The sequence below is a fragment of the Rhinatrema bivittatum genome, chromosome 11 (assembly GCF_901001135.1).
Source record: "Rhinatrema bivittatum chromosome 11, aRhiBiv1.1, whole genome shotgun sequence".
In the NCBI taxonomy this organism is placed as follows: Eukaryota; Metazoa; Chordata; class Amphibia; order Gymnophiona; family Rhinatrematidae; genus Rhinatrema; species Rhinatrema bivittatum.
The window spans coordinates 41475864-41495740 of NC_042625.1; the positions used below are offsets into that span (position 1 = coordinate 41475864).

Genomic DNA, 19877 nt, shown 5'->3' on the forward strand with positions numbered 1-19877 from the left:
GTCCAAAATAACTCTTATTGTTACCATGTCCCCTACCCTCCAAGATCTTTACAACATGGAGCTAACATGGAGACTCGTTCCTAACATAACAACATAGTAATGATGGCAGAAAAGGACCAAATGGTCCATCCAGTCTCCCAGCAAGCTTATGGCAACATCTGCCACACAGTACAGGTTACCCACATGTTTCTCTTAAGGGTAGCAACTACTGCTCCATGCAGTTATCCCCAAGCCTTATGATAACCCATAAAAAATGTACTGCTAGCAACGTTTTTACTGGGTGATGAGCCTTGAAAATTCAGACAGTGCTGCTTGACGTGTTTTGCTTCTGGACTCGACCTTAGAAGCAGTCCTGTGCTTTTCCCCTTATTTCTGCGTATCAGTACCCCAAACCATAAAAGTCAGAGCCTGTGTTGGTTGTCATCTGAATCCAATTCTTCTGCCCCCCCCCTTTCCACCATCAAAGCGGAGAGCGATGTTACAGTTGCATCAAGGCTTATTGGTTAAGGGTAGTAAGCCCATGCCTTCTGTTAAGGGTAGTGGATACGAAAACAAGACATATAGTATATATATACACTATATCTATATATGTCTATATCTACATCTATCTATATACACATACATTTATTTTTTATTTTATTTATGAAGGGTGTTCACCAGGCAGCCACACTGCCAACCATTGGCTCAAAGTCACACACACACAGAAGGAAATACTCTGTACCCAAATGGACACAGCGAGAATTAGATACCTCATACCCAGACTGACAGAGAGTGAAACAGAGACCCCACTGACAGCCACAGTTACTCCTTACCAAGACAGACACAGAGACAAAGACACCCCAAACCCAGACACCCCCACAGACACACAGGCATTCCATACCTAGACAGAAAACCAGACACTGCACCCCCAGAGAGAAGAGAGACACACAGAGAGGCACAGACTCAGCCCACCCAGACAGACCACACCACACACTCAGATGAAAGGTACACCACAATGAGAAGGGCTGGAAAATGTTTTTGAAAGCTAGGTGCCAGGAATAGAGAAAACCTCCATCCCACCCTGCCCAAAACATTTGCTTTTTCACGGTTGTCACCAATTTTTCCCTATATGTATTATTTTTAGTTTGCTCATTTTTCTTGTTTTGCTTCTTTAACTTTTTTTTTTTTTTAAAACACCCTTTTTGCATTTATTCTCCCATCCCCACCTCCTTATTTGCCCATTCTCCTCCCCTTATCACATCTATCCCCCGCAGCGGACAGCAGCTGTGATCTTTCTTCCTGGGCAGGGACCCGACAGCATCAGGAGCACCTCCTGATCTGAGGCCCGAGTGTGGCCAAGAACTTCCTTGGCTATGGATCACCCCAGCCCGCCCCAGCACAAGCTCTTCCTGGCCCAGCGAAAGAGACGCCTGGCTAAACCATGGCTCGCTCACCATGGAGTCCCGCCTCTCAGGCAGTTCCCTCCCTCCCTACCCAGCTTGCACTGCTTTCATGGCACACACTCAACAGTGGAGCCATTTTTTTTCTTGCCCAATTGGGTCGCCAGTGTGTCCCCACTTCAGGATTGTTCAAGCCACACTGGGGGGCCCACCCCTGCTCTAGCACTAAACTTTCTAAAGGGAAACTTTGACAAAATGAGGAAAATAGTTTAAAAAAAAAAAAAAAAAAAACCAAAACCCAAAAGGTGCAGCTACAAAGGTAAAACGTGTGCAACAGGCATAGACATTTTTTAAAAATACTATCTTAGAAGCGCAGTCCAGATGCATTCCACACAATATGAAAGGTGGAAGGAAAGCCACACGATTGCCACCATAGTTAAAAAGTGAAGTGAAACAGGCTATTTTAGCCAAAAGATCTTCATTCAAAAATTGTAAGTCGAATGCATCAGAGGAAAACAGGATAAACTTGATTATTTCATTACTCTGTATTTTAATCACTGCCATGATTTATCTATTTTATTGTATTTTTTTATGCTATTTGCTTATTTTATATAGTATTACCCTTGTATTTTACAATAGTTGTTTTTACTACTTTTATTTATTCATGTAAACCGTTGTGATGGTATCCTCCAAATGACGGTATATAAAACCTTATAAATGAATAAATAAAATAAAGCATAAGCATAGGCAAATTAAATGAAAGACATTGATTAGACAGGCTAAGAGAGAATTTGAAAAGAAGTTGGTCATAGAGGCAAAAACATATAATAAAAACTTTAAAAAATATATTCAAAGCAGAAAGCCTGCGAGGGAGTCGGTTGACCCATTAGATGATCGAGGGGTTAAAGGGGCACTTAGGGAAGATAAGGCCATTGCGGAAATACTAAACAAATTATCTGTTTCAGTGTTTACTGAAGAGGATAGTACTGGTGCTTTTTAATATATTTATAAATGATCTGGAAAGGGGCACGAGTAAGGTGCTTAAATTTGCGGATGACACAAGACTATACAGAGTAGTTAAATCTCAAGAGGATTGAGATAAATCGCAGGAGGACCTTGTAAGAAGACTGGAAGACTGGGCATCCAAATGGCAGATGAAATTTAATGTTGACAAGTGCAAGGAGATGCATATAGGGAAAAATAATCCTTGCTGGGGTTACACGATGTTAGGTTCCATATTAGGAGCTACCACCCAGGAAAAAGATCTAGGTGTCATAGTGGCTAATACATTGAAATCGTCGGCTCAGTGTGCTGCAGCAGTCAAAAAAGCAAACAGAATATTAAGAATTATTAGGAAGGGAATGGTGAATGTCATAATGCCTCTGTATCGCTCCATGGTGAGATCGCACCTTGAATACTGTTTGCAGTTCTGGTCGCCGCTGTTCAGTTCGGATTGCGGGAGTAGCAATCTATTGTTGTTTGGGATAGTTGTGGGTAGATCCTTGGACTGGTGGCAGATGGCCACGCCCCTGGGGGAAGATCCCGAGAGGGACCACCAGTCAGGCTCAGAGGTTGGAGACAGACACACACTAGTTCTTTTATTAGACAGTATACTGAACCACCAGAGGTGGCAGTAGTGAGCTGGAATGCCCGGCTGGGCTGCAGTCCCTCAGATACTGGTACAGCGATCCCTGGAGGCTGAGCTGGAGAGAAACTGAATATAGTGAGTAGGCAGAGTAAGCAGAGTTCATGTACCAAACCAGATGGTATCACTCACACACTGTCACACAGACGCCCAGGAGCTGGAAGGTGTAGGCCCTCGAGGAGCGAGTACCTGTTCCAGACTGACCTGGTACCCGCTCCTCGGGTACACCCCTGGTAAGTTCGAGGAGGCAGAGTAGCTCAGATAGAACGAATCCTTATCCTTGTTAATTCGATGTGTTAGCAAGTCCTGAAACCTTAAATATCTGTTGTGGGTGACATCATCTTCAGGGGACGCCCCCGAGGTTCGCGCCATTGCCGGTACTTCTGTTGAGGCCGCGCGCTCGCCCCTAGGCCTCTCAGGAACATAGCGGTTTGCAGCGTGGAGCCGATCCAGGGACGCCAGAGGACCACGGCAGGAGGACGCCGCGGCAGCCAATCTTACCGCGGACGAAGAGGGAGGGCGCCAACGAGGCGAGGAGGGTGGATAGAGGGCATCGGCTACCGACGGACACAACAGCCGCATCTCAAAAAAGATATAGTTGCATTGGAGAAACTACAGAGAAGGACAACCAAATTGATAAAAGGGATAGAACAGCTCTCCTATCAGGAAAAGCTAAAGAGGTTAGGGCTGTTCAGCTTGGAGAAGAGATGGCTGAGGGTCCTGAGGTCTACAAATTCATGAAAGGACTTGAATGGGTAAATCTGATTCGGTTATTTACTCTTTTGGAGAATACAAGGAATAGGGGGCACAACATGAAGTTAACAAGTAGCACATTTAAAACAAATCAGAGAAGATTCTCACTCAACACATAATTAAGCTCTGGAATTCATTGCCAGATGATGTGGTGTTAAGGCAGTTAAGTGTAGCTGGGTTTTAAAAAGTTTTGGATAAGTTCCTAGAACAGAAGTTCATAAATTGCTATCAATAAGGATTAATACCTTGGGATCTATTCATTTAATGTTTGGGTACTTTCGACTTGGATTGGCCACTGTTGGACACAGGATACTGGACTTTATGGACCCTTGGTCTGACCCAGTATGGCATATCTTATGTTCTTATGATATATTTCATAGCCAATAGCCATTCCCATTTCTACCAGTGAGTGTTTGCATTTCTCAAGACGTGTACCCAAATCAATGATACGAATATCTTTTGAGTGTGTGTATGTATGTACAGTATACACACACAAATACACCCACATATTCTTTGCTGCATATTAAAGCAGTAATGGAAAGTAAACAATATTTTTCTTATTTTTTTTCATAGATATGGAAATATTTGCTTATTTTCATAAATCTAATTTTGTCAGTTAGGAGATGAAATACCTTTACTTTTTAGGAATGTTCCGCTAGACTGAGAGCATCTATTGTGGAGGATGTGTCCATTTGTCTGTCATAGGTGTGCTGAAGGGGGTCGGTTCCACTCGATGGATCTAGCTGAAATTTGTTGGTTTCAAAGTGTCTTGCAGAGATGTCGGTACTGAAACCAAATTTCAGGGAGATACCTTCGAGAAGAAGGGCCCCTGAGGTGTTCAGAGAGTGAGACCAGCAGGGAAATACCAGAAGACGGTGACCCACATCCTACCTGCATTACACTATTAGCACTCGCATGTACTACTTTGTCCATAACAGTACTGCGTGCAGTGTAACACAGGCATCTGACTGGCCGATGTCTCTTCAGCCATACTGGGGCAAAATGTAAGCTAGTCTTGTCCCCCTCTCTCATACATTTGGCATTTTACCACTTTCCATGCCAGTTCATGTATAATATATGACAGTTAATGGACTGGCACAAAACAAATCAACTCTGCAAGGTATAGAAAACTGTTAACGTGCACGGAGGAAAGCAAAACCACAAGCAGTTTTTGTAAGGTGGTGAATAATGACAACAGCTAAATAATGCATGTGCAATGCAGTTTTATTATCTTGTTTTAACTACTATACAGTTATTGTTAGAATGGCTGCTATTATCATTTGTTGATCAACTATTTTAAGTTTCCCAGTTTCCTATCAGTGCCCGATCCAGTGATCTGATTGGTTGAATTCTAATCAGTCTAAATGTTCTGTTTAATCTCATCACATTTTGCCAAAGCCAAAATTCTGCTAGATGGGAGAATCTCCCATTGTTTGTAATGGAGAGGGAGAGGACAGTGCCCTTGCCTGTGCTTCACACTGATTACCATCCACCCCCCTGCTCCTGCCAAGTTCAGTGGGCAATGAGCAATGAGATAGCTGTTCACTTGTATAACAGTGCTTAAGCATAGCGTGGAGATCACAAGGGGATGTCCACTAGAAAGTGGCCCTAGTGTTAGGATTGGAGATGTGCATTCATTTTAAACAAATGCTGAAAACATGATGAATGAGGTCGCTTTCGATTCGTTCCAAATGGAATAAACCAAAAGAGTCTTTAACGAAAATCTCACATTTTTAAGTATTTTCATTTTTGTGTGTGGGGGAAGTTTATAAAAAGACCTCCTGGATTTTTTGGTGGTTCCCTCAGTCAAAGAGGCAAAACTCACTAGAACTTGAGGGAGGGCATTCTCCCTACCTCTCTCCCTAAACAGCTTCAGCTCACCTCTGATTATAGGATATTCGACCTGACTGTTTTGCCAGATTCATGTAAATTGATTAGATTATTCTTTTTACTATTTTATGGTTATCTATTGGGTTTTAGGAATGCCGTTATGCCCTTATTTCCTGTGTTATCAAAGTATGTTAAGTGCTGAAAATAATTGACTTCCATGATTGCATTATTTTATCATGTTTTATATTTTTGCTTCTAGTGATTTTTTTTTTTTATAGTGTTTCCTATTACATTTTTAGATGTTCTGCCCATACCCTGAGCATTTTACAGCTTTGAGCAGAGTTTTTATTCAGAAATGTGGAATATAAACCAATAAAAATAAAATCACATAAAAAATAAAATATTATGCTCTATTCTATAAATTACACCCATCGCCTTCCTCAGAAGGAAGGTAGCAAGTTTTATGCCACCTAATATTTTCCTACATCCATTTACTTAATCCATTCATCTGTTTGTCCCAGGAATTTCGCAGCTACTAAATGAAAAGGCTGCACTGCTGTAAGAACCTGAGCACGTTTCATGACCTTTTCATATCTGGCATTTCAATAAACTTTAAACTGCTGCACTTTGTCAATTGGAAACACATCAAAGGTTGATTAAATGGCATTGCCATGAATTACAAGACTCCAGGAGCCAGGAACCAGTATTGCTCCTGTCAGCCCTGCAGAGGGTTCTCAAAGCAGGGAACATACAAAGCAAGATATTTCACTTTTTCTAAAACATTCATGTTTAGGACAGAGAGCTTAGTAATTGCATGTGGAAGAGAAAACTTTATGGAGGCCAAAGAGGTGAGGTGAGAGTGGCTACCTTAATACAAAAGGGGCCCACTTTGTTGTAAGGGTACAAGATGGGCCAGTGCAAGGTTTCTGGCTGCCCTCGGAAGCTTTAAAATTTGCCCTCCCCCCCCCCCCCAACCCCTGGCCAATAGCAATGCTGCTGTTTTCCGCCGCACTCCCACAATTGATGATGCGTGATAAATGCCCCTCCTCCTCCGCCGATACCCCCCTCCTGCTCCACTGCTGATGCCTCCCTTCAGGCTTTCACCACGGCTAACACACCTGGCTCAGTTCCTCAAAGGGTACAGTGGGCAGGTACCCGAATGTGAAGACTGAGACGCCACTTGCTCACAGTCCCCGCCATGCTGCAGCCCTGCCACTTCCGCCTACTTTGGAGTCTTCCCCCAGGAAGGGGAGGAGGAGGCGAGGCTGGCGCGTCACAAAGACCGCGTGCACACCACAGCCAACAGCTTGATCCAGGGCCAACACCAAGGGGGGGGGGGGGCAGGGCCTGGGGAGATTCTGCCAGAACAAAGACCACCTGAGACTAAAGAGTGTTTGTGTGTGTGTTGGGGGGGAGGGGGTTAGGGGGAGGGTTGGCGGTCCTGGAGCCTGTTCCAACCATCTGTCACTGTAGCTCCTGGCCTACCCAGCGCGCTCAACAAAGAATGGAAGAGAGATGTCAAATGTCAAGTAACATGTCAGGGGATGACTGTCCCAATTCGTTCCTACTCCCCCCATCCTAGGCTAGGCCTGGCCTAATCCATGGCTGCCCAAGATAACCATGAGGAACAGAGGAGAGGGTCTGTGAGAAGCTAGGGGGTGCCCAGAAAGAGACAGGAGCAAGAAAGGTATCTTTACTGCCCCTTGCAGCTTGCAATCTAGATTAGGAGTCGGGGGTGGGAGGCTGGGATGGGATGACCCTTATAATGCATTTGCAATATATAACATTTTACAGTAAACCACCTAGATGCTATGGTTGTCTGATGGTATAATCAAATTTCTTAAACACTATACAGTGCATTCAGACAGCCCAAATTTAGATTATGGACTTCAAGGAGATCGGGTAGATGGTAAGGGGAGAGAAGTAAAAGTTACAGTTACAACATTCCCCACCCAAATTTACAGGACATAGACCTAACAAGAGTAGAACCAGAACACCAATGTTAATTCCTGACACCAATGTCAGGTGTCAGGAATTAACAGCTAGAATTTTATAAAATAAGAAACATAGAAACATATAGAAACATAGAAATGACGGCAGAAGAAGACCAAATGGCCCATCTAGTCTGCCCAGCAAGCTTCACACATATTTTCTCTCATACTTATCTGTTTCTCTTAGCTCTTGGTTCTATTTTCCTTCCACCCCCACCTTTAATGTAGAGAGAAGTGATGGAGCTGCATCCAAGTGAAATATCTAGCTTGATTTGTTAGGGGTAGTAGCCGCCGCAATAAGCAAGCTGCACCCATGCTTATTTGTTTTACCCAGACTATGTTATTAGCCCTTATTGGTTGTTTTTCTTCTCCCCTGCCGTTGAAGCAGGGAGCTATGCTGGATATGCGTGACGTATAAGTCTTCTCCCATGCCGTTGAAGCAGAGAGCTCTGCTGGATGTGTGAAGTATCAGTTTTTTCTTCTCCCCTGCCGTTGAATCAGAGAACTTTGCTGTATATGCATTGAAAGTGAAGTATCAGGCTTATTTGATTTGGGGTAGTAACCGCCGTAACAAGCCAGCTACTCCCCTCTTTGTGAGTGTGAATCCTTTTTTCCACATTTCCTCTTGCTGTTGAAGCTTAGAGCGATGTTGGAGTCACAGTAAGCCTGTGTATGTTTATTTAATAAGGGTATTGACTCCAGGCAGTAGCCATCATTCTGGCGAGTCACCCACTCTTCATTGGCAGCCTCTTGACTTTATGGATCCACAGTGTTTATCCCACGCCCCTTTGAAGTCCTTCACAGTTCTGAACATGCCATACTGCCATACTGTATGGCATACTGAACATGCCATACTGGGACAGACCAAGGGTCCATCAAGCCCAGCATCCTGTCTCCAACAGTGGCCAATCAAAGTCACAATTACCTGGCAAGTACCCAAACCTTAAGTAGACCCCATGCTACTGATGCCAGTAATAGCAGTGACTATTCCCTAAGTTTCACACACTTTTTTTTCATACTTATCTGTTTCTCTTGGCTCTTAGTAACCTTTTGGTTCTATTACCCTTCCACCCCCACCATTAATGTAGAGAACAGTGTTGGAGCTGCATCTAAAGGAAATATCTAGCTTAATTAGTTAGGGGTAGTAACCGCCGCAATAAGCAAGCTACACCCATGCTTGTTTACCCCGACTATGTAATTCATTCTTTGTTGGTTGTCTGTATATAGATCCACTTTTCTTCATTCCCCCTGCCGTTGAAGCAGAGAGTTATGCTGGATATGCATTGAAAGTGAAGTGTCAGTCTTTCTCCCCTGCCGTTGAAGCAGAGAGCTATGCTGGAAATGCTTGAAGTGTCAGACTTTCTCCCCTGCCGTTGAAGCAGAGAGCTATGCTGGATATGCTTGAAGACTTCCTCCCCTGCCGTTGAAGCAGAGAGCTATGCTGGATATGCTTGAAGACTTCCTCCCCTGCCGTTGAAGCAGAGAGCTATGCTGGATATGCATTGAAAGTGAAGTATCAGGCTTATTTGATTTGGGGTAGTAACTGCCATAAAAAGCAAGCTACTCCCTGCTTTTTTGTGAATGCAAATTTTTTTTTTCCCCACATTCATTTACGTCCTCTAGACTTTATGGATCCACAGTGTTTATCCCATGCCCCTTTGAAGTCTTTCACACTTCTGGTCTTCAACACTTCCTCCGGAAGGGCATTCCAGGCATCTACCACCCTTTCCGAGAAGAAATACTTCCTGACATTGGTTCTGAGTCTTCTTCCCTGGAGCTTCAAATCGTGACCCCTGGTTCTGCTGATTTGTTTCTGATGGAAGAGGTTTGTCGTTGTCTTTGGATCATTAAAACCTTTCAAGTATCTGAAAGTCTGTATCATATCACCTCTGCTCCTCCTTTCCTCCAGGGTGTACATATTTAGGGTGTACATGCTACTTTCCTTTCTCACTCTCTTCCTTGGTCCAGCTCTCTCTCGTATGCCACTTCTCTTCTATCAATCATCTTATTCTTCCCTCATGCCATCCCAGCTTTCTCTCGCCTGTCTCTCATTCTCACTTCCTCAACCATTTGCAGGGCCGGTGCACAATTATTTGGCGCCCTAAGCAAACCTTTGATCATGCACCCCCTCCCCCACCTTACCTACTGACAGCAGCTCCAGCCCAGTGCTCCCTCCTACCAGCAGCAGCGGCTCCAGCACAGAGTTCCCGTCTTTGCGGCCCCCCAAATTTTGGAGCTCTAAGTGACCTCCTAGTTTGCCTAATGGAAGGACCACCCCTGACCATTTGTCTCCCCCTTTTTCCTTAACCCCTCCCAGACTCACATCTATCTGTCTTCCTCATGTCCCCTCTAGTTCTCTCTCCTTATCTCGTCTCTCCCTTTGTGTCCCATTTGTCATTCCCTCACTCCTCCCTTCTTTGTGCCCCACCCTAGTCCCATGCTTCTGACATTCTCCCCCTCATTCCACTTGCCGTACCCCCTACTTTGCGTTTGTGTGACTGTTAAGACCTGGGTAGCATGGGCCCTGGGTACAAGCACCCTACAAGACTATCCTGGGAGTCAGGTACAAGCATGCTGATAACAGGGCTTCGCTCTGCAAGAGGAGGCTGATGCTCCTGTAGAATGAGTAGAGTGGCATAGCCACGCAGTGAACTCTTGTATTTCATCTTAAAAATTAACAGATCAGGTAGTTTGTAGTTTTGCCTGGCATTATTTCTCAGAGGTTGGAAAAAAGTAGGCATGCTCAACTGACTAAGGAAGATGTACAATATATCTGCACATAACACAGAAATTGATAGCAGAAAAAATTGCCAGGCCCTATACAGGCTCTTCACACTTTCATATTATCTGCCTTCCTACAGTTTTAGATCATTGCATTTATAATCACATACCTTACACTGTTATATGGCTTATACTCTTTGGCATTTGTGGTCTAGAGAACAGAAGAAGTGAAAATATTATTAAAATATTAACATAAACTGCACTGACCCTTAATTAATGTAGGATAACAAGAGACTGCATCAGTGCTCCATTGACATACACTAGTGAGGATCAGTAACATGGTAGATGTTGAAAGATAGGGCCCATTGGGTCTACCCTGTCTCTGGCTACACTGCTCTAGTTAAAGGGCTTCTCCCAGCTGCAAAGGCTCACTGTAAGGGAACTCCGCTGTACATGCTAGGACTTAGTCTATCTCCCCTTTCCAGCAGGGCTGAATCTGTAAAGAGTCCTGCAGGGCAACAGCTGTTTCCATCTGAAATTCCAAGTGAGCCGGTAGTGACCCACAACATGTCCATGACAGATATTATTCACCTTGTCAGTATGAAAGAATGACAGCTATCTCTGCTGCTCTCAAAGCCACACAGAACAACGAAATAGGTATCCAGACAGATATTTTCTTTTCCAATTATTTTAGCATTACTCCAGCATGTTAAGACGGTCCAGCATGAAACCAATTATATACATACCTCTACCCTGCATGGCTTACTAAGAGGGTACCCACGGCAACAGCAGAGAAACCAACTTGCCTAAGACCATGGGGCGAGTAGTGTGATAGAAGCAGAATTTCAACCCTGATCTCTCCATTCCATTACCCAATTCCCTGATAAATCAATCTTGGATGGGATTCAATCCCTCTACATCCTTAAAATGCATATCACTCTAAAAAAAAAAAAAAAAAAAAACACTTTAAAAGGTTGGTTACGTAACCTTAAGGGCCACGTGTACCAAAGGCTTTCCCCCATTTTGGGTGCATGGGGAACAATGCTGAATACACCTGGCCCTGCCCGTGCTCTCCCATTCTAGTGTTGCTTTACGCTTCTTGATTCTGTCAGAGGCCCTCAGGATAATTATTGGAAACTCAAAAACTTTGTACTTACAAGAAGCTGCTTTCCTTCCACATCGATTTATTTTTCACTGCTGTACATCCTCACAGATCTGTTTTCCAGGAGCTAGCTAATGAGACTGAGCAGCGTTTGTGAGCAGTGTTCGGTCACAGCTCAGCATCGAGCTGGAGCCTCTTTACTTATTCATGGATTTCCTAGGCAGAACCAGTGGCTGCTTTGTGTTAAGTTGGATGGACGGGAGTAATTCAATCGGCAAATGGCAGCGATTCAGCTGAGAAGAGCCATTTGCAGGCACTCAAATTTAATATATATATATATATATATATATATATATATATATATATATATCTATATAGGTAAATATATATATATATATATATATATATATATATAAATTAAATTAAAGTGGGCTTAAACACCAACAGGAATGCACTTTATTAATGGCAACACCTTCACAGTTTAGGCTGACTGAGAACACGCATTTTGTTTAGCATGCTTTTTCTTTGTTCCCATAACAAAGCCTTCTGGGATATGTAGTCCTGCTTTCTCCATTCAGCCAGCCAGACAACAGATTCCAGCATGCTTAGCAGCAGGAGACCTACACGTCACAATGTTCACCAGTCTTTTCAGTTAAGGCTTTCTAAAAACAGTCCTTTTGGTGCATTAAATTACATTAAAGCTGTTGCCATTTCTACATATTTACTGGGGTGAGTTATGTATATGCAATGTATTTATTTTAATTATGCATTCAATTTATAAATCACAGAACAACAAATCAAGTTCAATGCAATTTACAAATTAAAACAAACATTATCCGGGGTGGCCTTCTTAAGCGAATCCCGCTGTAGGGCAGGTTGCTTCCAAAGGAGCAGGTCTATTACTTTTGTCTGTGAGATGTTAATGAGAACAGCCGGAGGGATTTTAGTAATTAGTTTCCTCTTGATTGTGGAGGAATTTTCCTTGGTTCTCTCCATAGTCCCTCTGTGAGAGAGGAAGGGAATTGGGTTTTAAACATGGAGATGATAAGATAATTTATGGATATACTGCAAGGTACTTTACAATTGCAGAATTCATATCTGTACTGATATGATGGTATATTGTTTATGTTAGATTGAATTTTAATGACCATGTATTGGTTGTTCAGCTCCTCAATGCGGAGGGAGGGGGGCAAATGGGGGGATTTGACCAGGTCTTTTGATAGTTGGGGGTTTTATAGGGATGTGCAGCTAAACTTTCATTTTGTTGTTTTATGTCATTTTTTTAATTTTTCCCTTTTTTTGGTTTCGTTAATTTTTAGTGCACACTAATAGAAACAAAACAAACAAAAAAACACTGCATATCCCTAGTTTTTATATATTGCGTTTATTATTATATTTTTTAACTCAATTATGTACTGGAGTATGTAAATTTAGGACAAAGTAGTGTGGCTACTATGTTAGTCCACTTGAATGCATGCAAATAAAGAGAGCTTTCAAGAGCTAATACTCTCTTCCTCCGATCAGAATAGATTCTATTCCTCAGGAAACAAGTATTGGCTCACGACAGCTTGTCAAGAAATGTATTAAATTAATCCAATAAAAATGGTATCACCTTATATATTTTTTTAGGTTTTTTATTAATCTTTATTTCTGTATACTTAGGATGTATATGATTATATATTTATGTATTTGATTAATGCCTCTACTAACTCACTAATTTATTTCTATATCAATCGAAACCTGTAAACCGTTGTGATGGCGAAACTGAATGACTGTATATAAAACTCGATAAATAAATAAATAAATATAGAAGGGTAGATTTTAAAAGCCCTGCACATAGGCCGCCAGCGCGCACAAAGCCCTGGGACGCGCGTAAGTCCTGGGTTTCGTAAAAGGGCAGGAGGGGCGTGTCGGCAGGACGGAGGGGCGGTCCCGAGTTCCCCCGCACTGCGGCCTGTGCCAGGGGATGCCGAGGCGGCGCGCGCAAGTTACGCCTGCCTCAAGCAGGCGTAACTTGCACGACAAAGGTGGGGGAGGGGAAAGTGGAGGGAACGGAGGCAGGCTGCGCAGCTCGGCGCGCGCATGCTGCCGATTTTGCGCAGCCTTGCACGTGCCGACCCCGGATTTTATAAGATACGCGCGTATCTTATAAAATCCGGCGTACTTTTGTTTGCGCGAACAAAAGTAAGCGCGGCGTACTTTAAGATCTACCTCAGTGTGTATCATGAATCAGATTATGAATATTTATAATGTAATTATTTACCTATTTTTTTGTTTCTTGTAAACTGCATCCTTTGATAGTCAGAAAGGTTAAAATGCACAAAATATAAAATCAAACAGATAAAACAAATATGCTACAATAAAATCAAGTAATTATATTGTGATATCCTTTAAATTGTAACCTGTTTTGAGCACGTGTGGAAAAAGAGTCAAGAAATTGAAATAAAGATTAATAAGTCTTGTTGGAATTTCCTGTCTGCCTTCCAATACACGTGCATCCATTATGGTCTGACACTACAACCCCCAACACCCTTACCAAAATCTAAGTCAGCAAAAAAAAAAAAAAAAAATTTCCATATTTCAAAGCTATGGAAGAGGAAATGAACAGAGACCTACACTCCAGCCTCCAATCCTAGCAAACCTACCAGTGCGCACAGAAAAATCACATGAACAAACAATCCATTTTCCTAAAAGCTGAAAGCAGAGCTCACAGTTTCTTGCAGCAAATTGTTCAAGATTCTGCAGCAACGATGTGGCAAACTTGCACAATTTTTCATAAAGAATCACATCTTGACTATGCAAAAAAAACAAAAAAAACCACCATTTAACTTTTTACATTGCTTTTGAATATTTAAACTATATACAATTATGAAATTTACCAAGTACAAAAATCAGTTTATCAAGTAAAGATATACAGTATAAGTTACAGATTTAACTGAGAAATATCACTTGTTTTGAATTGAAATACAATGCAATCATCCTTTTTATATTTTCTTGTATTTATTTCCACAATTTCTATTCCGCTCATCCACCAGTCTCAGAGGGTTACAGTCAACATACACAGTAAAGCCTAACAAAGATTTTCGTAACACAAAACAAACACACCAAAAGAACTAAACATTTTTGCGGTCTTTCCCAGTGTATGAGCTTATGCATGCAGAACACGCTTCTCAGTATCAGCAGTTTCTCATGTTTTTATTTTTTATATTCAGTTAACAAGCATAAACTTGACAAGAAACGATGTACAGAGATTAAAACTTTCACATTGTTAATCTAGGAAATAAAAACAGAATATTGTCAGACATATTTCTAACATTTTCCTCTGTATCATCTTGTTAGATCACAATTATGAGGGGATACCCACTTGAAATTACGTAGGAAATCCTATATTTATAATTTACAAAGTAAATAACCGCAACAAAACTAGTGTACCATATTCTTTGTTAGTCGGAACAGATTACTCGGAGCTAGTTCTAACAATAGAAGGGTCTGGATTGATTTTGCTGTTCAGAAAGGAATTTAACTCTAAGGGGTCAAAAAAAACCATATTTAACTCCAGCATGCTTGATAACACACTTGCATGGAAAATACAACCAAAAAGAAGTGCCCAAACCAATTACGGCTGGGCACATCATGAGGAAACGTTTTCTTTTTGCAACATCTGGGAACATACGAATTTTTTTCCCTAGAAATAGTGCTTCTCTTTTCCTGATATACATTTTAAGGATAAATTCCCTATCCGAGTCCAGGGCTAATGACACAATCAAATTTGAAGTTTTCACTTCTTCTTCCATTGATGTCTCCAGAAATGAAGATAGGTGCGAAGTATCTATTATAGGAGATACTGTTGGCCTTATGTTCAATTGTGGCAATGACTTGACCAATAAGAAATACGCTCTGGAGATTGGTGGTATCATCTTCTTCCTTTATTAGTAAGATTTCTAGAAAATATTTACAGAGCATTTCAATTGGTGAAACAAACTTCTTCTTGGGACAATTTAAAATCCTTAGATTGCAACGAGGGATACTATTTTCTAAATTTTCCAATTTGTTTTGTAGATATGTATGACCAGTTACAATAGTGTCCACCATTTTTTTGCATATTTACTTCTTTAATCTCCTGAACCTCATTTTGAGCTTTAATTTCCAAGACTTGAGATTTTATACCATTAACTTGAGTAGTTAACTCTTGCTGCTGAGAAACAAAGCATGAACGCTAACTTGTGAGGTTTATAATCGCTTCCCATATATTATCTAACGTTATTTGAGGAGGTTTTACAAGAGTAACAGTTATTACCTCTAAATCAGGTTGTAAAGAAGCTCTATTTTGATCCGTTGCACTTTCAAGTCCAGCATTTTCTTTTGTTGTTCGGCTAACCGCTTGTGCTGCTTGCCCCTCTCTCTCTGCTCTACCCAACGCTAAGGCAGCCGGCTGCCTGAGATCTTCACCGCAAGAAGGAAGCATGCTGATCGCGTCAGCCCTCTCCGCAGGGGGGGGGCCGGGTTGAGGAGGGGCCCGACGGCTCCAGCGATAATAATGATTCCAGGTCCGAACCAGGGTGCGATGGATCACCACCCGCATCACTGTCCAGGGACTTCGCTTCGGAGCAAATCTCAGGGTTCCATATGACATGTTGATCCATAGGACCAGTCACAGGCAACATTTCGCTTACTTTGGGGTAGGCTCTTGTCTTCCCCTTCCTTTTACCCATTACTGGTTTAAGGCAACTTCTTTCAAAGGCAAATATTTGAAAAAGTTAAGAAGGTCCAGAGCTCCCGACGCTAGCGTGCGGCCATCTTGGAAATCCCCCCCCCCCCTACCAAATTCTTCTCATGTTGTTAACTGCATTAGAAAGATACGTGCAGGTATATTGGACACATGGTCACAGACAGGCAAAGGGTTGAAACTTTAAGTGAAATGAATGCCTTCTCTGCCAACTGAGAGACACCAGCAGTTGCAGATTTCCCAAAACAATACACATCCAGGTCTTTGTAGCTGGTTCAGCAACCTTTGAATAAAAATGAAATCCTTCTAGAGGGACATCATCCAGGAATTATATCAAAATCATCTTTGGTCGGATTTCAGAGGTCTTTGAGGGATAAAATATTTTACATCTTTCTCTGTCCACTTCAACCAGGACAGGAAGAGGGTGGAAGGAACAACAGGTACAGGTAGAGCAGAGGCCCGCTACTCTGGAAATCAGCCTATCAGTTCTAGTCTCAGCCTCACTCCCCTTCAGTCCTGTTTGTTTATTTATTTAAAATATTCATTACCTGCCCTTCCATAGTTCAGAGTGGGATACAGTCACAATAGGTTAACAATAACTCAGACAACAGTAAAACAATTTAAAAACATGTAGTTTGTCATTAAACATAGGCAATATCGATTGGGTGCCCAGTGTCAGTATCCTAGAGGTTGACTGGGCAAGCTGTATGTCGTGACAAAAATGATGTTTTTACCACAGGCTGCTTGTGAGGGGTGTAGGAAGATCTAGTGAGGATAACCTTACAGTAGATTATCAGATATAACAATAACCTGATGATATGAATTCATGAGTTTTAGGGAGCAGATACGGACACTTTTTGTGCGGTAGTCAAATTAATTTATTAGCAGCATATGTGAAAACAAGAGTGATACTGTACATTTATTTCTTTTCTTTCTTTGGTTTGTTACAGTTTTAGTTTTATAGTGCAAGCCCTGTCATGTAAGATAAACAGAATATAAATATTATCTTTAAGCTCAACTTTGGCCTTAAGTATTATGAAATTGCCAAACTAAATTGGCCCAACGGATAGGTAATTAAGCCAGTGTTCTCACCCTCTGTAGTATTGCACAAGTCCAAGGGTCTGCCTCAACACTAAGAGTTAATCCAGCAAAGTCCCTTGAAGTGTATGACCAGTAAAACCCAAAAAATTAGACTTCCTGGTGAGGAATGACTGCAGAAAAAGGATAAGATTCACTAATTGGCCAAAAGTCTTTTTTTTTTTTCAAAATAATTTTTATTGTAAGGAAAACGACATACACACATGGGATCCGTGGTTAGCAAGAACAGCTGTCTCTCGGTTATGGAGCAGATTATACTATGTGCCTGAAACTCAGTTTAGCTTGCAGGTTTAGTGCAGCAGTTCTGTTAGAAAAAGCCACGGGGAAAGCCCTTAGCAAAGGCTCTTTTGGTAATGTCCCCAGGATAAATGTCCATTCAGATAATATCAGATGACAAAATCCATCTGGGTAACTCAGAGCCTCTCTTCCATAAGATTCCAACATTGATTCGGATTGGATATTACTACCTCCTATAGGCACAGGATTGATGGGAAGCAAATCATGTCATCTAAGTCCTGATGCACAGGAATATTTTCATACGCTCATTAGAGTCCATCAGCAAAACAGGTGTTAGACAAATACCCATTTCATAGCTGGTCTCAGGCCAGATATACAACTTTACCAAGGACATGTTCTCAGTTCTGGTCCAAGGTTCTCCTCTTATTTGGGAGGTGATGACAACTTTCTGTCATGAAGAAACAAACACAGTCTTTTCTCCTCTGTGTAAAAAACAGTCTCATATAAAGTTGCCAAAATCATCACGTCTGCGAAACTCCATGGGGCTGGTGCAATATCATGTGTGCAACAAACGTGCATCCAAGTTGGACGCACATTTTTTTTGAATGCATGAACATCCCCTCTCTTGGGCGCTCGATGTAATACTCAAATGAGCTGGCACGCTAAAAGGGACGCGCAATGGGTAAAATTGCACATCCTTAGCATATCCATGGCATCGAGCACCCAGGAGAAATGGCTGGGCGCAGGTAAGGAAAACAGACAATTTTCCAAGCTCATAAATTGAGCTTCCCTTTTCCTAACCTGACCGCTGTTAAGATTTTTTTCTTCATGTTGCAGCTTTCAGTGGTTCCTCCAGCCTAGTATCACAACGATACTAAGCAGGAGGATACTGTATTTTTTGCTTTTCTGAGCATGGCTTGGGGTGCCTCAAAACTTAAATGCCAGCTCAGGCACACTTTTTTTTTTTACATCTGGGAGTACTAGCTAATATCCTCATCAACATGACATTTGCATGTGATGAGCACTATTAGGTACACGCCGGTATGGACGCGCGTTTTGGATGCACTAACCCCGATATTGCATTGGGCAAATATCCAGCACATCCAAAACTTGCGTCCAACTACATGTTTAGTGGTGCGCTGAACTCAGTGCCCGATATTGCACCATCCTCCATGTTTGCATTGCTTAAGGCCTGCACCTTTTACTCAGTCTGGGGCCGATGCAATATCCTGCACTCAGGCTAGCGCACAGGTTAGCCCATGATTGGATGCGCATTTTGGATGCACTAGGCTAACACCTGATAGTAAAAAGGGGCTTAGCATGTCCAAAACATGCATCCAAACACGCTCATAGCTAATAGCACTCATCACATGTAAATGCCATGTAGATAAGGCTATTAACTATTCCCCCTATGCAAAAAGTAATTGTGTGCCCAATGCGCATGTTTTTAGTGCAAGAAATAAATGTCAGCCCCGGAGCTGGTGTTAAGTCTTGATGCTCGTCAAGGGCTCAAAAAAAGAAGAAATTACTGCTTTTCTGTGGTTCCTCCTACTTGGTATCATCCCGTGGTCAGGTTAGGAATCTTGATGGTAGTCAGGTTAGAAAAACGGAGGTTCAATTTACGAGTGTCCATTTTCATAACCCGTGGCTGTGCGTGGATAAGGAAAACGAACGCTCATTAATTGAGCGTCTGTTTTCCTAACCCGTGCACAGCCACATCTCCTAGGCGCCCGATGCCATGGACATGCTAGGGACGCATGATTTATCCCGATCGCATCCTTTATAGCACGGCAGCTTGTTTGCCTATTGTATCAGATGCCCGGGAGAAAGGGGTGTGCGTGTGTTGAAAACGTTTGCACCCAGTTTGGATGCACGTTTTTTCGCGCTTGATATTACATCGGCCCTTCTGCGTGCATAGCAGTATGCCTCAAAAGTTCATGATTAGGGCCACTGGCATTTACTGCACAGGGGAGGGACTGGAGCAGGAAGCAGAGAGAGTACTGAGACTGAAGGCGTTAGGAGGTGAGGGAGCTTCAGATTTGTTGATTATGTGGCAGGTTCTAAATTATGTGGCAACAGACCAAGACCTAGATTCATCATTTTGCTATAAATTTTGCATGAATAGCGCTTGCGATAAAAAAGGGGCGTGGTCAGGGAAATTTTTCATGGTATTTTACCGCCTCACATAGGTATTCTACTGAAAGCCTCACGTAGGTATTTGCAACGTACGTTAAATTTATCGCACCCGTGATATTTTCACATCACAAGCTGAAAAGTGCCCAGACAGGCCTTTCCACATTTTTGGAGAGCGAGAGACAGCGAGAGCAAGACTCTTTATGAGGTTCTCATGTAAGTAAACTATTTATACTACTGTAGGAGGGTCCACTAGCAACTC

The 19877-nt window shown here is 42.2% G+C and overlaps 1 protein-coding gene across 12 annotated transcripts in view; it reads right to left on the reverse strand.

The window, feature by feature from the left end:
• The window catches only part of RIMBP2 (RIMS binding protein 2), a 438584-nt gene that overhangs the window by 290088 nt on the left and 128619 nt on the right, over nucleotides 1–19877 (reverse strand). The window lies entirely within an intron of this gene.